The 5,929-nt window shown below is 44.7% G+C and overlaps 1 long non-coding RNA gene across 1 annotated transcript in view; it reads right to left on the bottom strand.

The window, feature by feature from the left end:
* The window catches only part of LOC117958306, a 16,391-nt gene extending 11,064 nt beyond the window's left edge, over positions 1-5,327 (bottom strand). Inside the window, exon 1 of the long non-coding RNA XR_004659679.1 lies at positions 5,198-5,327. This is a non-coding gene — a long non-coding RNA (uncharacterized LOC117958306). The remainder of the gene's footprint in view (positions 1-5,197) is intronic.
* Between the last annotated feature and the right edge of the window lie 602 nt (positions 5,328-5,929).

Raw genomic sequence — 5,929 nt, 5'->3', positions numbered from 1 at the left:
CAAGCACACACACACACACACACACACACACACACACACACACACGCACAAACATAAACACAAACACACACACACACAGACAGACAGACAGACACACACACACACACACACACACACAAACATAAACACAAATACACACATACACACACACACAGACAGAGAGAGAGAAAGTGTTTTTCAACACTTTTGTTGCTTTTCCTGACGTTTTTTGTGTTTTTTCCAACATTATAGTCGCTTCCATCAACGCTCTTTCATCAAGTTCTTTGTATGGAACCATCCCGGTTATTTTTTTAAACAATTTTCTTAAACAAAATCCAAATTTCTGATGCAGAAACTTTTAGAAAATGGTTCAAATTGGACACGAGAACAACATGAAGGTTAAACAAAATATATAACTAATGCCGACGTCAGGGCCGCACGACATGAGGACAACATGTGGAAACGTTGTTGAATATCGCAATAACAATAATACCCGCGATACATTAAAGGTCCCATGGCATGAAAAGGTCAATGCATGAGGTTTTTTAACATTAATGTGAGTCCCCCCCCCAGCCTGCCTATGGCCCCACAGTGGCTAGAAATGGTGATAGGTGTAAACCAAGCCCTGGGTATCCTGCTCTGCATTTGAGGAAATGAGGGCGGAATCTTCCCCTTATGATGTCATAAGGGGCAAGGTTACCTCCCCTTTCTCCGCTTTGCCCGCCCAGAGAATCCCCCCCCCCCCCCCCCCCCCTTCCAAACAGGCAAAGTGGAAGTTGGTCAAGGCTGAAGTCGAAGTAATGACACAGTCATAGAGGATTTTTTATGTGCCTGTTCATTACAGGTTTTACGGTAGCACAGAGAATAAGTGAGATCTCCCCAGAGTCTTGCATGTTGTCCCAAGAGTTGTGTGAATGAGAATGCGACAACTACATGTAAAAAGATGCTAAAGAGTATTAACCCTCATGTTGTCCTCATGTCCTCATGTTGTCATCATGTTGCCCTCATGTGTGGATATGTGTTTGTTGTGTTTTGGTTGTCTTGCTACTGGATGCCTAAAATTTCCTTTGGGATAAATAAAGTATCTGTCTATCTATCCATCAATCCATCTATCCATCTATCCATCTATCCATCTATTTATATGTTATCTAACATGTAATACAGAGAGTACATTTTTGGGTTAGGTCACTCTCCGAGCTTCTCCAGAACTTAGATTGGAGACCAGCTCAGATTTAGCTCTGCCTTTCTAAATGCATTCCTGCCCGTGGCCCCACCTGCCTACCTGTCTACCTGTCTACCTGTCTACTTGCCTACCTGCCTACCTGCCTACCTGTCTGCCTGTCTGTCTGCCTGTCTGCCTACCTGTCTACCTGTCTACCTGTCTGCCTGCCTGCCTGTCTGCCTGTCTGCCTACCTGTCTACCTGTCTACCTGCCTACCTGCCTACCTGTCTACCTGTCTACCTGCCTACCTGCCTACCTGTCTGCCTACCTGTCTACCTGTTTACCTGTTTACCTGCCTACCTGCCTACCTGTCTGTCTCCCTGCCTACCTGCCTACCTGTCTACCTGCCTACCTGCCTACCTGCCTACCTGTCTACCTGTCTACCTGCCTACCTGTCTGCCTGTCTGTCTGCCTGTCTGTCTGCCTGTCTGCCTACCTGCCTACCTGTCTACCTGTCTACCTGCCTACCTGCCTGCCTGTCTGCCTGCCTGTCTACCTGTGTTCCTACCTGTCTACCTGCCTACCTGTCTGCCTGTCTGTCTACCTGCCTACCTGTCTGCCTGTCTGTCTATCTGCCTACCTGACTACCTGTCTGCCTGTCTGTCTGCCTGTCTACCTGCCTATCTGCCTACCTGTCTGTCTCCCTGTCTGCCTGCCTGTCTGCCTGTCTGCCTACCTGCCTACCTGTCTACCTGTCTACCTGCCTACCTGCCTGTCTACCTGCCTACCTGCCTACCTGTCTGTCTCCCTGTCTGCCTGCCTGTCTGCCTGTCTGCCTGTCTGCCTACCTGTCTACCTGTCTACCTGTCTACCTGCCTACCTGTCTGCCCGTCTGCCCGCCAGCCCGTCTGGATATTGGATTTGCTCTTTAACTGTGACCTTAAACATGGCGAGCCACAGGAGCGAGTGTGACTGCTGGACCTTCTGTCCTGTCGTGCAGAGTCGTGTGCTCCTGCCCCCCCCCCACCTCCTCGCCCATCCATGTGCTCTTATTGGATTCCCCTCTTCACCACGCGCTTTGATAAGGGCATCTGTCAAACGGATGAACAATCGGATCTAAAAAGGTGTGTGATGCACGCTTGGAAAGATCTTACTTCCTGCGGAGGCCGAGACAAAAATGGGGGGAGGAGGAAGTCTTTGAAACCGCAAGTAACATAGTTATCATTGCTTCCACTTGCCATTTATCAGACGTGTATACCATAATTCCTCAAATAAGAACAGGAAGTCAATTGAAAGCCGGGCCTCTGATAGTGGTCAACACGGGTAAATAGAGGCCGGCCTCAAATTAAGGCCGGGGGAAAAAATAGTGTGGATAATCTCCTTAAGTTCAAGTTCATCATAATGTGCATTTATTCCAATTTAATTTAACAGATGCAACAATAAATTCATGCTTTTTTCTACACTTTGTTTTTCTGGGTTGCGGTTCTCATGTAGAGTAGTGTTGTCCTACCGGTCTTTAAGTCAGTGCGGCTGATTTTGAATTCCCTATGCTGCTTTTTGATCTACAGTTTGATTAGATTTATTTAATTGCATTCAGAATGCCTTACACAGGAAAAGACAGCCAATACAATCGAGGATAAAAAACACAATAAAGTCCAGGACTCATTGCCATTGTGGTCCTTGATTGTATTCCCTCTCTCCTAACTCCTAATTTCTTTATTTGACTTTGGTTTAATCCTGTCAGTTGTTTAGTTTTACATTTATTTGTATCTTTTTATCTCTGTAATGCTGTTTATCTAGGTGGAAAGCCCTTTGGGTTGACTTCTGTTGGTTTAAATGCGATATGTAAATAAAATGGGGTTACGTCAGACCAGAGGAGCTGGGAACCTTAATGTATTATAAGGTTTTAGACGCGTAATAACTTTTATTATGGTGAGTTGTGCTTGAATGCATATTTATACTCATATTTAGAGTAAACTAGACTTGTTGTAAACCTACAAGTAGTGTCAATTAATCTTGAGACGTGGCGTATCGTCACAGCTGCCAGCTGACAACCAGCTGATTAAAGCAGTGATTGCATCAGAGCCGAGCTCTCATTCAGGCGTGGTTAGTTCATTCTCTTGTGAGGAAGACGTCATATAACACGCTTGGTTGTCTCCTCTAGCGTCATATAACACGCTCTTGGTCGTCTCCTCTAGCGTCATATAACACGCTTGGTTATAGCGTCATATAACACGCTTGGTTGTCTCCTTTAGCGTCATATAACACATGATTGGTTGTCTCCTTCAGCGTCAAATAACACATGATTGGTTGTCTCCTTTAGCGTCAAATAACACATGATTGGTTGTCTCCTTTAGCCTCATATAACACGCTTGGTCATCTCCTTTAGCTTCTTAAAAAAACACGCTTGGTCGTCTCCTTTAGCGTCATATGACACGCTCGGTGGTCTCGTTTAGCGTCATATAACACGCTTGGTTGTCTCCTTTAGCGTCATATGACACGCTCGGTTGTCTCCTTTAGCGTCACATAACACGCTTGGTGGTCTCCTTTAGCGTCATATGACACGCTCGGTTGTCTCCTTTAGCGTCACATAACACGCTTGGTTGTCTCCTTTAGCTTCACATAACACGCTTGGTTGTCTCCTTTAGCGTCTTATAACACGCTTGGTGGTCGCCTTTAGCGTCATATAACACGCTTGGTCGTCTCCTTTAGCGTCATATGACACGCTCGGTTGTCTCCTTTAGCGTCTTATAACACGCTTGGTGGTCTCCTTTAGCGTCATATAACACGCTTGGTTGTCTCCTTTAGCGTCATATAACACGCTTGGTTGTCTCCTTTAGCGTCTTCTAACACGCTTGGTGGTCTCCTTTAGTGTCATATAACACGCTTGGTTGTCTCCTTTAGCGTCATAAAAGACAACCACTGTCCGTATTTTACACATTCGGAGTGAGAACGGGTTGTGTGTGCACACTGAAGAATTCAAACTCACTACACGTACAGGGTGTCTTTTTATCCTCTTTTAATCTGTTTGAGACTATGTGGACCCATGTGGACCCAAGGAGGACCTCAAGCACTCACAAGGCCTCGGTACCTCGTCCATTACATCACACAGACCTAATCTTTGGGTTTGTGGCCGCACGGTTCTTTGGAGTACCGCTCAGAACAAATAGGTGATTGTGAGTTTAAGATGTTGTTGTTACATCTTTGATATTTTTTGCTCTGCTGTCAATGCGCGTGCTCCACCAGCACAGGACAGTTGATTATTTTCTGTAAAAGAAGAAAACTTTCAATCAAATTGAAATTTGAAATAAATTGGAAATCAGTGGATGGATTCGGAGTCCCGTTTAAGCGCGTCGACCAAGGCGCAATTCAAAAGGACAAAAAGGGATCAAATACGTTGTCCTACACATTCATTCATTCATACATTCGTTTGCAGGCGACCACGATGATGGCTTCCGCTCAGCTACGCGTATTCTCAAGCAATAACATCGACATCTGTATTATCAACCCAAGAATACCCGTGGTCGAGACGGGAGCAAACGGTCACGCCACCCCGCTCCCCTCCACCATCTCTCTCTCTCTCTCTCTCTCTGGTCTCCCATCCCCCTCTTCTGCATGGCGGGAGAGAGCTGGAGGGAAGGGTGGGGGTTTCATTCGCTGCTCAAACACGTCCACGTCCTGCAAGAAAGAAAGAGACACAACACAACTGTTTTGGGACCAGTTCATTAAATCATAAGGGCTGCAAGTAACGAGGATTTTTGTTGTCTGTTAACATACAGATGCAATGCATTTATACGCTTATTATTTTTGTTTTTTATCCTCTTGTCAAAATGCAGCTGCAACTCCCTGGAGCACGTCTGAAAATGTCTGGTTATGTTTTTGGTTATTAAGTTAAAAGGTCCCAACATAAAAAAATAAAAATTGAAATAAGGAACAAAAATGTGGCAAAAATGTTGGAAAAATTGACAAAACAGGCCATAAAATGAGCAACAATAACCTTGGAAAAACACAGTTTTGATCATGGGGGGTGTAGCTACGTACAATTTCTCTGGTGACAGCTCGTTAAATGTGAACATCTTCTAGTGTCTTCTCTCCTCTGGGACAGGAAGCTCAATGTCTTTGAGTTGTGGACAAAACGAGACATCTGAGGACGTCGTCTTGAGCTTTTTAAGAAACACCGATCCACATTTTTCACCATTTTCTAACATTTTAGAGACCAAAACGACTAATCCATTCATCCAGAAAATAATCAACAACATTGATGGACATTGAAAATAATCGTCAGTTGCAGCTTTAGATATTTAACAAAAAATTACGAATGCCTAAGCTAAATCAATGTAAAATGCGGCAAAAAATTGCCAAAACCACCAAAAAATACTTTTCTCAAATCTAATGTAGCTCAGCGTAAATTCTTTCAGGAAGATCTAACTTTTAATTGATGTTCTCCTAAATAAATCCAAATAAATGTACATTTTATCATGCTGTGTATAACTGTCGCATGTCTGCAGCTGGTCTCTCCTGATTGAAATGTATCTCAGGGTAAATCTCTTCAGGAAGATCTCACCCTTAATCAGTCCACTCCACCTAACTCGGATCAGCTGTTGGAGGCGTTCCCCTTCCTGCTCGACCAATCAGAATCGTACACATGTAGCAAGGGCCAATCACAGAGTCACAACCCTGCTTCAAATCTGTTTCTCCCTTTGCTATCAGCTGTCGTTGCAAGCAAAGAATGCAACTCTCCACCCCCCTCTCCACCTCCAGTCCTCTACGCCAGCTCCACCCCCCCTC

The sequence above is a fragment of the Etheostoma cragini genome, chromosome 15 (genome assembly GCF_013103735.1).
Source record: "Etheostoma cragini isolate CJK2018 chromosome 15, CSU_Ecrag_1.0, whole genome shotgun sequence".
NCBI lineage: Eukaryota > Metazoa > Chordata > Actinopteri > Perciformes > Percidae > Etheostoma > Etheostoma cragini.
Note: the sequence above shows the minus strand (reverse complement) of the source record. Positions and strands in the feature narration are given on the sequence as shown.